The sequence below is a fragment of the Pituophis catenifer genome, unplaced genomic scaffold (assembly GCF_029215685.1).
Source record: "Pituophis catenifer annectens isolate HBS135680 unplaced genomic scaffold, rPitCat1.0.hap2 SCAF_9, whole genome shotgun sequence".
NCBI lineage: Eukaryota > Metazoa > Chordata > Lepidosauria > Squamata > Colubridae > Pituophis > Pituophis catenifer.
Window position 1 is genome coordinate 2,667,506 of NW_027256889.1, and position 13,102 is coordinate 2,680,607.

At 49.8% G+C, this 13,102-nt stretch overlaps 1 non-coding gene across 1 annotated transcript; it reads left to right on the forward strand.

The window, feature by feature from the left end:
* The first annotated feature begins 11,816 nt into the window (after positions 1-11,816).
* LOC139321524 (U6 spliceosomal RNA) lies at positions 11,817-11,923 on the forward strand. Its single transcript, XR_011600800.1, has one exon. It is a non-coding gene; the product is annotated as a U6 spliceosomal RNA (small nuclear RNA).
* The last annotated feature ends 1,179 nt before the right edge of the window (positions 11,924-13,102 follow it).

Below are 13,102 nucleotides of genomic sequence, written 5' to 3' on the forward strand. Positions count from 1 at the left end.
ATTTTTAAAAAAACATTTTTAACTGGTTTGTCATTTTAAATTGGGTCCAAATTAATATATATCCTTTTAATTATTTTTAATGTTTGTATTGTATGTTTTTAGCTGGCTGTACACCGCCCTGAGTCCCTCGGGAGAAGGTGCGGTATATAAATTTGAAATAAAATAAAATAAATAAAATATATCCAAGCAGAATTAGCAATTCCACCCTGGCTCTTCTGTCAGTGATTGCAGTTAAGATCTCACCTTTTCTTGATAGAAAGCTCGGTAATTGTCACCACCTCCTCGGAAGCTTTCCGCTTGGAGCCGAAGGATATTTTCAGGTCTGTGCTATCTTGAGACTCTGTGGGAAGAGGTTCAAAAGCAGCCTCAAACCGAACCTCTCAGCCACTACAGCAACACCGAGGTCCTCACATGAGGACCGAGAGCAGCTTCCATGTTCTCACTCACCCTCCATTGCCATCAAACACCTTTAAACCCTGGAGCTACCTGGGGGGGGGCGCGGGGGGGAATCAAAATTCAAAGGCAATTCATCCTCACCCTGATTCATTTCCAGGTCAGGACTGACGCAAAAAGTTCGACAGGTCCTGAATTTGCTCAGGGCTTCGGTGACCATATCTGCAAGGCCAAAAAATAATAAAAAAAAAACATTTACAGTCCTAAAATACTCTGCCCGTCTACCTTCCGTCTTTCAAAGACTCTCTTCTCCTAAAGGATTTTCAAAAAGGAAGCATCGTAATTGAAGTCTTAGTGGACAACCAATTAAATATGAGTCAAGAGTGTGCAGCGGCAGCCAAAGAAGCCAATGCAATCCTAAATTGCATTAACAAAGGGATACAATCAAGATCAAGGGAGGTCCTAATTCCACTCTATAAAGCCTTAGTAAGACCACACCTAGAGTCCTGCATCCAGTTTTGGTCACCACACTATAAAAAAGATGCTGAGACTCTGGAAAGAGTGCAGAGAAGAGCAACCAGGATGATGAGGGGACTAGAGGCTAAAACATGCGATGAACGGTTGCAGGAACTGGGCATGGCTAGTCTAGTGAAGAGAAGGACCAGGGGAGACATGATAGGAGTCTTCCAATATTTGAGGGGCTGTCACAGAGAGGAGGGGGATCAAGCTATTTTCCAAGGCACCTGAAGGCCAGACAAGGAATAATGGATGGAAACTGAACAAGGAGAGATTCAACCTAGAAATAAGGAGAAATTTTCTGACGGTGAGAACAATCGACCGATGGAACAGAAGTTGCTTTCAGAAGTTGTGGGAGCTTCATCATTGGAGGCTTTCAAGAAGAGACTGGACTGCCCTCGGTCAGAAACGGTGTAGGGTCTCCTGCTTTGGTGGGGGGGGGGGTTTGGACTAGATGACCTACAAGGTCCCTTCCAACTCTGTTCATCTGTATCTGTAACATGAGAAGCAGCACATTAATCTGGGTTCTCCCTGGCACACTCACAGCTTACGCTGCGCCGCCGTCTCCTCCTCCTTGCGGCGTGGCCAACTTCAGCCTCTTCCTGGCTTGGCCGAAACCGCCGTCTGCTTTCCATGTCTGAAACAGCGGCGTGAATTTTTTCCCGGAGGGGCTCAGGAATCGTGCCTAAAACGAAGAAGGCAGGAGGGGAAAATCGCCCTCAATATGAACTGGACTTGATATAGACATACTTATATTTCATAATATCTTTATTCAAGTTTGAAAGTCAAATGGGAAACTAGGAGCTCCCCTAAAAGGAAGAGGATGGGGGGAAGGGGATAAAGGCAGTCCCCGACTTACGACAGTTCGCTTAGCGACCGTTCCAAGTTACCACGACACTGAAAAGAGTGACTTAGAACCATTTTTCACACTTACGACGACCGTCACAGTATCCCGATGGTCACGCGATCGAAAATGGGCATGAGGCTTGGCTACTGGTTCATGTTTATGATAGTCGCATTGTCCCCTGGGATCAAGTGATCCGCTTTTATGACCTTCTGACCAGCCAAGTCAACAGGGGGGTCCAGATTCACTTAACAACCACGGCAAGAAAGGTTGTAAAATGGGTCAAAGCTCACTTAACCAATGTTTCACTTAGCGACATAAATTGTGGGCTTAAAAAAAAAAACAACTTGCAGGACATAACTGCCTTGTTAGATCAAAGCTTATCACTGGTCCTCGCGCTTACAACCATCACCACATTCCCCACAGTAACATGACGGGCGCCTGGCACAGATTTATGACCGTCCATTGATGCCATGTCCTGGGTTCAAGTGGTCGCCATTTGGAACCTTCCCTGCCGTCCATAAGAAAAATACCCTGCAGCACTAATTTGCAGGACGTAACTGGGCTGGCTTGCTAGATCCAAGCTTATGACTGGTCCTCTCACTTACAACTGTCACCGCATTGGCTGGCTTTGCACGGAAGGAAGGCCACGGAAAGAAGGAGAGGCGTGCGTGCTTGCGGGCATGCAAGTCTCTGCAAGCTGTGGCAAAGCGTAAGGCAGGCGCATATATGCATCACTTCCCACAAACACACTTCAGAAAAGAAAGGAATTTCTCGTTCGGCGCTTTCCCTTCCCGTAAATTTGGGCTGCGCGAAAACACTTTGTTCCTGGGATAACAAGCCAAGATTGCTCTCTTCCTTCCCCTCCTCTGACTCATGCACCAAAAATGGCTCCGTTCCCTTCCTTGCCAAACTGCCCACCTTCGGCCTCACCGTCCCCTTATGGGGGGGGGGGACTGAGCCATTCGGTATAACCAAGAATCGTGGTTGGAAATGGACAGACCAGGGGTGAAATGCTACCGGTTCGAACCGGTAGCGATGGCGGAGGATGGTTCGGAGAACCGGTAGCGATGACAGCACGAGGCTCCGCCCATCCTCCCGGTCATCGTTACTTCCCTGGTTTTAACCAGGAAGTAACCTGTTTTTTAGCCTCCCCGCATGCGCAGAAGGGTTTGCGGATGCGCAGAGGGTACGCACACGGGGCGCATGCACTTCTGAACTGGTAGGGAAGGGAAGTAGGTTTCACCCCTGGGACAGACACCCCGTTGTGAAACCGGAGAGCACCGCCAGACCAGCTAAGACACTGAGCTTGTCGATCAGAAAGTTCGGCAGTTCCAGTGATGGGTTGCTCCCGGTTCGCACCGGTTCGCAAGAACCGGTAGTAGAAATTGGAGTAGTTCCGAGAACCGGTAATAACATTGGCTGGCCACGCCCCCGAACCAGTCCCCGGCCCGTTCGCTGCTCGCTTACCCCGCCCACCTCATCAGAGGCTTTTTTTTTTTTTTTTTACTTTTAAAAGTATTTTTAAAAGTATTTTTTCTACAACCTCTTCGGCCGAAAAAATGCTTTTAAAAGTAAAAAAAAAAAAAAAGCCTCTGATGATCCATCGTCATCAGAGGCTTTTCAAAGCATTTTTTCTACAACCTCTTTGGCCAAAGAGGCTGTAGAAAAGAAAAATGCCTTTAAAAGCCTCTGGCGATCCCAGCTGAGTTGCCTGATCAGCAGAGGCTTTTCAAAGCATTGTTTTCTGCAGCCTCTTAAGGTTGTAGAAAAAAATGCTTTTAAAAGTAAAAAAAAAAAAAAAAGTTGGCCACGCCCACCCAGTCACATTACCCCACCACCAAGCCATGCCCACAAAATAAGCCACGCCCACAGAACTGGTAGTAAAAAATTTTAGAACCCACCCCTGGGCAGTTCGGTGGTTCGAATTCCTAGTGCAGGTCTCCTGCATGAGCCGGGAGGGGGTGGGGTTGGACTAGATGACCTCCAAGGTCCCTTCTAACTATGTTACTGTTTCATCACTGCTCCCCCCCAAACCAAGCCATGATTTAAAATGGATTTATATGGCCGCCCATCTTCAACTGAACTCTGGGGGGCTCCCAATCCAAGGGAAGCAACACGACGTCGTTAATACCAAACTTACTGTACGCAACAGTCATTTCATTTTCATGCCTGCCGATTAGTGTGTGCATTCAAAGCGACAATAAAAGTTTAAGCCGAAGTCGCAACGCGCAACACGGTACAAAACGCGGTCGATAAAAGCAAAGCAGCAAAGACGCAAGTCGAAAGACCAGGCGCATCTGGTTTGTGACGCAGCCCACGACATAACACTTCCAAATATCAAATCTAAAGATTACATTGACATGCAATGCTGCCTCTTCTCTTAGCTACTCTGGGTGGGTTGCATTTAATAATAACAAAGTTGGAAGGGAACTTGGAGGTCATCTAGTCCAGCCCCCTGCCCCCCCTGTACTAGGGATTCGAACGGCCGAACGGCCGACCTTTCTGATCGACGAGCTCAGCGTCTTAGCCACTGAGCCGCCTAGTTGTTCAAACATTTCCAAAGAAAGAAACTTTGTGCAAAGAACAGAAAAAAACCCGCACTAGACAAAAGAACAAGGACATTAAGTGGGGGTCAGAGGAAGGAAGAAGGGAGGGGTTTTTTTTTAAGCAGGTTTCTCCCCTAAAGCCAGATCTTTGCAACCCTTCCGAATATTAATAGGGTTGGAATTTGGGGAGATGGGGGGGACCTAATTCCAGAGGGCAGGTATTGCAACAGAGAAGGAGGACTTTCGGGGTCCCAATGGATGATGCTGTTTAATCTCACCCCATGCCAGTTTTTGGGGAGAAAAGCCAGATCTTAAGGGCTTTCCGGAAGGTTAAAAGGATCGGGGGGGGGTGGGGGCTGCCTGATCCCAAAGAAAAGTTCTCCATGGGGCGGGGGCTCCAGCCAGCACAATTTGGCAGATTTATTTAGCAGTGGGTCTCTATGAAAAGGAGGGCCGGCAAAGGAGAGGGCTGTAGAATCTGGGGTAGCCTTCCAGGGAGAAAAGTGTGTGTGTGTGTGTGTGTGTGTGTGTGTGTGTGTGTGTGTGTGTGTGTCCCCTGAACAGCTATTGGCCAGGCAAGTATCAAAGACCCCTGGATGCAGAGAGGGTTGCTTGCTATTCCAGCTGAACACAACAGGGGGCAGCACTTTATCACCATCAAAGCATTTGAAATGCATTTGTTTGTTAAGTTTTTTTATCCCATATTTATTAGCTATAAATAACTCAAGGCAGCGAGTATACCTAATACTCCTTCTTCCTCCTATTCTTTTTTTTTTACCGCAACACAACCCTGTAAGGCGGGTTGGACTGAGAGGGAAGGACTGGCTCAAAGTCAGCCGGCTTTCATGCCGAGGTGGGACTAGAACTCCCAGTCTCCTGGTGATTGGCCCAAAGTCACCCAGCCGGCTTTCATGCCTACGGCAGGACTCGAATTCCCCGTCTCCAGGTGAGTCACCCAAAATCACCCCACCAGTTTTCACATCTAAGGCAGGACTAGAACTCCCAGTCGCCTGGTGATTGTCCCAAAGTCACCCAGCTGGCTTTCATGCCTTCGGCAGGACTTGAACTCTCCATCTCCAGGTGAGTCACGCAAAAGAGCCTGTAGTACAGTGGACTAAACACTGTTATTAACATCTGCTGCTTGCAATTACTGTAAGTTCGAATCTCACCAGGCTCAAGGTTGACTCAGTCTTCCATCCTTTCAAAGGTAGGTAAATTGAGGACCCAGTTTGTGGGGGCAATAAGCTGACTTTGTATAAATATACAAAAGTATGAAGGCTATTGCTTAGCGCATTGTAAGCTGCCCTGAGTCTCCGGAGAAGGGCGGCATATAAATTAAAAAGCAAAAAAAAAAAAAAAAAAAATCACCCCACCAGCTTTCATACCTAATGCAAGACTAGAACTCCCAGTCGCCTGGTGATTGGCTCAAAGTCACCCAGCCAGCTTTCACGCCTAAGGCGAGACTAGAACTCACCAACTCCTGCTTTCTAGGTCAGCCTTCACTCACAAGCCACATTCCCCCCCTCTCTCAATTTTCCAGGTGGTGCCCACATAGAAATCTCTCCCCCCCCGTCATGTACCCATGACCCACCAATCTCCGAGGCATGGCTGATCAACACCCGTGTGACCGCCACTTGACTCTGCAGCCGCTCCTCCGCCTTACTGATGCCCATCTGGCTGGACATCTCCCCGGAGAAGAGGTTGGGCACAAAGATGATGGCCAGGTTGGCCAGGTCCATCTTGTTCTGGCCGCACCTGAAAAGAAGCCAACAGAAAGGACCAAAACGAGCGGTTTGGAATGAGCAAGAGAGAATAAACAAACAAACAAATAACGCAAGGAGTGATGAGGAGGGCCAGGCGATCGGGCAAGTTCTTTGCCCGCCCTTGTCTGAAAACCCATCGTTTGGTTCGTTTAGGGCAGGGGTATCAAACTCGATTTCATTGAGGGCCACATCAGGGTTGTGTTTGACCTCGGGGGCGTGGGGGGTGTGGCTAGTGTAGGTGTGGCCAGCTTGACATCACTCATCGAGGCTCTATTTCCAGCCACGATGGCCTCCCGGGCTCCGTTTTCACTGGTAGAGGGCTGCAGGAGGCCATTGTGGCTGGAAACGGAGCCCAGGAGGCCTGCGTGTGGCCCTCCTGAGCTCCGTTTTTGCTGACAGAGGGTTGCAGGAGGCCATTGTGGCTGGAAACAGAACCCCAGAGGCCTGCGTGTGGCCCTTCCGAGCTCCATTTTCAGTAGCAGAGGGCTGCAGGAGGACGTCGTGGCTGGAAACGGAGCCCGGGAGGCCTGTGTGTGGCCCTTCGTAGCTCCATTTGCAGTAGCAGAGGGCTGCAGGAGGACGTTGTGGCCGGAAACGGAGCCCGAGAAGCCTGCGTGTGGCCCTTCGTAGCTCCATTTTCAGTAGCAGAGGGCTACAGGAGGACGTCGTGGCTGGAAACAGAGCCCAGGAGGCCTGTGTGTGGCCCTTCGTAGCTCCATTTTCAGTAGCAGAGGGCTGCAGGAGGACGTCGTGGCTGGAAACGGAGCCCGAGAAGCCTGCGTGTGGCCCTTCGTAGCTCCATTTTCAGTAGCAGAGGGCTACAGGAGGACGTCGTGGCTGGAAACGGAGCCCGGGAGGCCTGTGTGTGGCCCTTCGTAGCTCCATTTTCAGTAGCAGAGGGCTGCAGGAGGACGTTGTGGCCGGAAACGGAGCCCGAGAAGCCTGCGTGTGGCCCTTCGTAGCTCCATTTTCAGTAGCAGAGGGCTACAGGAGGACGTCGTGGCTGGAAATGGAACCCGGGAGGCCTGTGTGTGGCCCTTCGTAGCTCCATTTTCAGTAGCAGAGGGCTACAGGACGACGTCGTGGCTGGAAACGGAGCCCGAGAAGCCTGCGTGTGGCCCTTCGTAGCTCCATTTTCAGTAGCAGAGGGCTGCAGGAGGACGTCGTGGCTGGAAACGGAGCCCGGGAGGCCTGTGTGTGGCCCTTCGTAGCTCCATTTTCAGTAGCAGAAGGCTGCAGGAGGACGTTGTGGCCAGAAACGGAACCCGAGAAGCCTGCGTGTGGCCCTTCGTAGCTCCATTTTTAGTAGCAGAGGGCTACAGGAGGACGTCATGGCTGGAAACAGAGCCCGGGAGGCCTGTGTGTGGCCCTCCTGAGCTTCTTTTCCACTGGCAGAGGCACCACAGGCTGGTCCTTCGCTTTTTCCAGGGCGGACCCACAGCCCAAATCTAAGCACCTTGTGGGCCAGATGCAGCCCACGGGCCTTGAGTTTGACACCCCTGGTTTAGGGGGAAAACAAGTTGCTAGTCCTCAGGGCTGTTGTCGATGGGCACATGCTTTACGTGCCCTGCGATGTTCTACTTCTCTTTCCTCTCTCCCCCCCTCTCCTCCGACAAGCCTTTTTTTTTTTTACAGAATGAATGTGAGCTTCACGAGCAACACCGTCATTACAGCGTTCAGGTTGCGGTGACTCATTCACAAACTTCTCCTGTGCGTGGTCGCGAGAGAAAAGGGCTCTGCCATCACGCGGCAGAAGAGGGAGGCGGGGGGGGTGATGAAGGACCCCGTGTCCTTGGAGCAGCACGGGAAGGTTCATTCATTCCGGCAAACAGACATCCGTCATAGGAGAGAGGGGTGTTGGCGGGCCCATCGCAACCCCGGCCAGAGCTTTGAGTGCTGCATCACAGCTGCTGCCATCCTCACTTTTGGGGTTCGCGCCCTACAGACAGCTCCGGGCAGGACAGGAGCTGAGCTTTGGGGGAGTCGCATTTGGGGGCTCCCCTGTGTCCCTGTTCTGGCTTTTAACAGATGCCAAGCGCACAATCCTTCTAGAGCAGCCGCAACTCCATGAAACACACACGCACACACACGCACAGCAAGTATGAGGCATGTGAAATACAAAGATCCCTGACTCACAAAGGAACAAGAGTCAGGAATTTACGTTTCTAGCTATCAAAGTAGGCAAAAACAGGCACTGAAGACGAGAAAAGGAAGACCTGCAGAGTCCTCAAAAACTACGGGGTGGGGGTGGGGCGAGAAGGGAATTAGGATTCCCAGTTGTGGGTGCAAAGGGGTCGGAGGGGGCTGCAGTGGTTATGGGCCTCCACAGAATTAGGCAAATGTGGAGCAGGCGGAACCAGGCTAGAAACCAGGAGACTGGGTGACTCTGGGCCAATCACCAGGTGACAGTGAGTTCTAGTCTCACCTTAGGCAGGAAAGCCAACTGGGTGACTTTGGGCCAGGAGACTGTGAGTTCTAGTCCTGTGTTAGGCAGAAAAGCTGGTTGGGTGACATTGGGCCAGTTGCCAGGAGACGGTGAGTTCTAGTCCCTCCTTAGACACAAAAGTCAGCTGGGTGACTCAGTCCCAATCACCAGGTGACTGAATTCTAGTCTCCTCTTAGGCATGAAAGCCAACTGGGTGACTTTGGGCCAGGAGACTGTGAGTTCTAGTCCTGCCTTAGGCAGAAAAGCTGGCTGGGTGACACTGGGCCAGTTGCCAGGAGACCGTGAGTTCTAGTCCCTCCTTAGGGACTGAGTGACTCAGGGCCAATCACCAGGTGACAGTGAATTCTAGTCTCCTTTTAGTCATGAAAACCAACTGGGTTGACTTTGGGCCAATCAGCAGGAGGACATGAGTTCTAGTCTCACCTTAGGCAGGAGAGCCAGCTTTCTCTCAGCCCAGTCCACCTCACAGGGTTGTTGTTGTAAAACAGGAGGAGAAAGAATTTATTTATTTATTATTTATTAAATAAATTTCTATATGTGGAATGATTAGACATGTTGGCCACCTTGAGTCGTTTATTAAAAATAATAAAGGCAGGATGGAAATCAGGTCAGTCAATCAATAAACAAATATATCCCCTTTCGGGGGCTCACCTGGCCGCAACCTCCTGCAGGAAGCTTAGGAAGTAGCGGAGGACGGTGGCGTTCCTTGGGGGAAGCAGACAGGTGAGGAGCAGAGTCAGCGAGTCCCGATCTTCTCGGCTTTGTTGCTGCGCCTGGCAGAGGGAGCCTTGCAGCTTGGCGGGGATCAGGGGTTCAGGCAGGCTCCTCAAAAACTGCTTCACCAGAGTGGCCACATCGCACGGGAGAGCCATGTGCAGGCACCGCTCGCCCGCTTCCAGACGGGCCTGGAAGGCAGAAACACCAGCGATCCCATCCAGGTTGCAGAAATCTTACAGATTAACCGAGCTGGAAGGGACCTTGGAGGTCATCTAGTCCAACCCGCCTCCCCCGCCCAAGCAGGAGACCCCACACCGTTTCTGACAGGTGGCTGTCCGGTCTCTTCTTGAAAGCCTCCAGTGATGAAGCTTCCACAACTTCTTAAAGGCAAACTATACCATTGGTTGATTCCTCTCACTGTCAGAAAATTCCTCTTTTATTTCCAGGTCGAATCTCTCCTCGATCAGTTTCCATCTATTATTCCTTATCTGGCCTTCGGGTGCTTTGGAAAATAGCTTGAGCATAGTGGTGAAATCCAATTTTTTTTTACTACCGGTTCTGTGGGTGTGGCTTGGTGGGCGTGGCAGGGGAAGGATACTGCAAAATCTCCATTCCCAGCCCACTCTGGAGCCAGCCAGAGGTGGTATTTGCCAGTTCTCTGAACTGCTCAAAATTTCCACTACCGGTTCTCCAGAACCTTTCAGAACCTGCTGGATTTCATCCCTGCTTGACCCCCTCCTCTCTGGGGCAGCCCCTCAAATATTGGCAGACTGCTCTCCTGTCTCCCCTGGTCCTTCTCTTCACTAGACTAGCCATGCAACCGTTCATCATATGTTTTAGCCTCCAGTCCTCTGCACTTCAAATTGGAAGGCTTTGCAAAATTCGTAGGGCTTCTTAAAGTCCAGCATTTTATCCCTGCAGCTCCCAAATTCTGGGCTGTGGCACCTGAAGATCCAGGCAATCATTCCTGGGCTGAAAGGGTGGGGGGCATTGGGCAGCTTAGGTCATTGTTAAGGACACAGATCAGAAGGGTTAGAGTAGGATGAGGTCCCTGGTTCACCTAGATTTGCTTTTCCTGAAACTGGTGCCTTCCAGATGATCAGGACTACAAAGTCAGTAATTCCTGGCTTGAAGTCAGAGATTGGAATAATCCATCAGCAACATCCTGTTTCCAATAGTAGCTGGAAAGGGAAGGGGAGGGGAGGGGAAGAGAGGAGAGGAGAGGAGGGGAGTGGAGAGGAGAGGAAAGGCAGGAGTAGGAGAGGAGAGAGAGAAGAGAGGAGAGGAGAGAAGGAAGGGTGGAAGAAGGAAAGATGAGGAAAGGAAAGGAAACGAAAGGAAAGGAAAGGAAAGGAAAGGAAAGGAAAAGAGAGGAGAGAGGAGAGGAGAGGAGAGGAGGAGAGGAGAGGAGAGGAGAGGAAAGGCAGGAGTAGGAGAGGAGAGAGAGAAGAGAGGAGAGGAGAGAAGGAAGGGTGGAAGAAGGAAAGATGAGGAAAGGAAAGGAAAGGAAAGGAAAGGAAACGAAAGGAAAGGAAAGGAAAGGAAAGGAAAGGAAAGGAAAGGAAAGGAAAAGAGAGGAGAGAGGAGAGGAGAGGAGGAGAGGAGAGGAGAGGATAGGAAAGGCAGGAGTAGGAGAGGAGAGAGAGAAGAGAGGAGAGGAGAGAAGAAAGGGTGGAAGAAGGAAAGGCGAGCAGAGGAAAGGAAGAGAAGAAAGGAAAAAGGGGAAAGGAAAAAACAGAGGAGAAAGAGGCAAGCTCTCCATAATCCCAAGAAGAATTAATCTGAGATAACTGATGGAACACTCCAAAACTAAGAAAATCCCTTCAAATTCTGTAGGAATCCCAAAGGTTCGTTTCAAAACACTCCCGGACTTCCCTCGGTTTTTCCTCGAAGACGTTTCGCTTCTCATCCAAGAATGCTTCTTCGGTTCTACATTTCGGTTCTTGGATGAGAAACGAAACGTCTTCGAGGAAAAACCGAGGGAACGTCCAGTTGCCTTTTGGAAAAAGCACCTTTGGGACAACCACGACCTGAACCACGGAGAATCTCCAGAGACCTTCTCTGCAGGAAAACTTTTCCCTAAATAATTTTGCTGGTTTTAGACAAGAGAGCGGCCAGCTCCCACGTGGTCCTTATGAAATTATTGCTTCATTTTGTCCGGTGGGCTGAGGTGTGGAATTCCACAGGGGAAAGCAAACAGTCAAAAGTCCCCGATTTTAAACCCCGTATCTTTTTATCAAAAGCATTCTATCCTCCAGGCTTTTTAACATTTCTCGTTTCTCACGCTGGGGGGCAGGAGATTTTCAAGAACCAAAGCAACCAACCACCGACTGGAAATCGTTTCATTCTTCCCATTTCCTCCTGCCTTTCTAGCATCCCAGAAGTTTCAACACCACATTCCCAAGCTTACAACGACAGGTCGTCCTCAACATACAATAATCCGTTTAGTGACTGTTGAAAATGACAACTGTACTTTTTTTTTTTTAAAAAAAAAATAAGTTTTTCACGCTAACGACCGTTGCCAGTGTCCTCGAGGCCACGGGCTCAAAATTCAGAGGCTCGGCACGTGCTTAAGAGGGTTGCACAAAGTGCTCCCTTCGCCAGCACGTATACTAAAATTGGAACGATACAGAGAAGATTAGCATGGTCCCTGCGCAAGGGTGATACGCAAAGTGGGTTTGCACAAAGGACTATCCCAGGTTTCATCCAGCATGCTGTACAAAGCAGATTTTTGGCTTAGCTTAGAGCTCCAGTGTTAGACTGAGTTAATCGAAAGACCCTGGGATTAAGGAAGCTTGTAGATCAGTGTTTCTCAACCTTGGTAGCTTGAAGATGGGTGGACTTCAACTCCCAGAATCCCCCAGCCAGCAGCGCTGGCTGGGGGATTCTGGGAGTTGAAGTCCACCCATCTTCAAGCTTCCAAGGTTGAGAAACACTGTTGTAGATTTAAGGAAGAAATCAGGCTTAGGGTGAAGACCCTTAAGTCAAGGGGCTCAGGCTAACTCTCTATTAGAATCAGTCCTGCAGTTGTTAAGTGAATTCATCTTCCCCACTTTCGTTGTCAGAAGGTCGCAAAAAGTGATTGCAGGACCCCGGGATACGGCCACCGTCGTAAATACGAGCCGATTGCCAAGCGTCTGAATTTGGATCACATGACCACGGGGAGGCTACAACGGTCCTAAGTGTGAAAAACGGTCACAAGTCACTTTCTTCAGGGCCGTTGTATCTCCGGACGGTCACCAAAACGAACTCTTGCACACCGAGGAAGGAAGGAAGGAAGGAAGAAAGAAAGAGGGTGGGAGTGAGGAAGGAAGGAACGAAGGAAGGAAGGTAGGAAGGAAGGAAAGAAGGAAGGAAGGAAGAGGGAGGGAGGAAAGAATGGAAGGAAGAAAGGAAGGAAGAAAGGAAGGGAGGAAGGAAGGGAGGAAAGAAGGAAGGAAGGAAAGAAGGAAGGAAGAGGGAGGGAGGAAGGGAACGAAGAAAGGAAAGAAAGGAAGGAAGGAAGGAAGAGGGAGGGAGGGAGGGAGAAAGAAAGAAAGGAAAGAAGGAAGGAAGGAAAGAAGGAAGGAAGGAAGAAGAAGGAAGGAAGGGAAGGAAGGAAGGGAAGGAAGGAAAAGAAGGAAAGCAAGGAAAAAAAGGAAGGGAAGGAAGAGGGAGGGAGGGAGGAAAGTAGGAAGGTTGGATGGTAGAAGGAAGGAAGGAAGGAAGAAAAAGAAAGAAAGAAAGAAAGAAAGAAAGAAAGAAAGAAAGAAAGAAAGAAAGAAAGAAAGAAAGAAAGACTCACATTTTCTTCATAGAAATAATAGATGAAATACAGAACCTTACACCTGAAAGAGAAGCTGGGCAACAGGTCAGGGTGCCAACATTTTGCCCT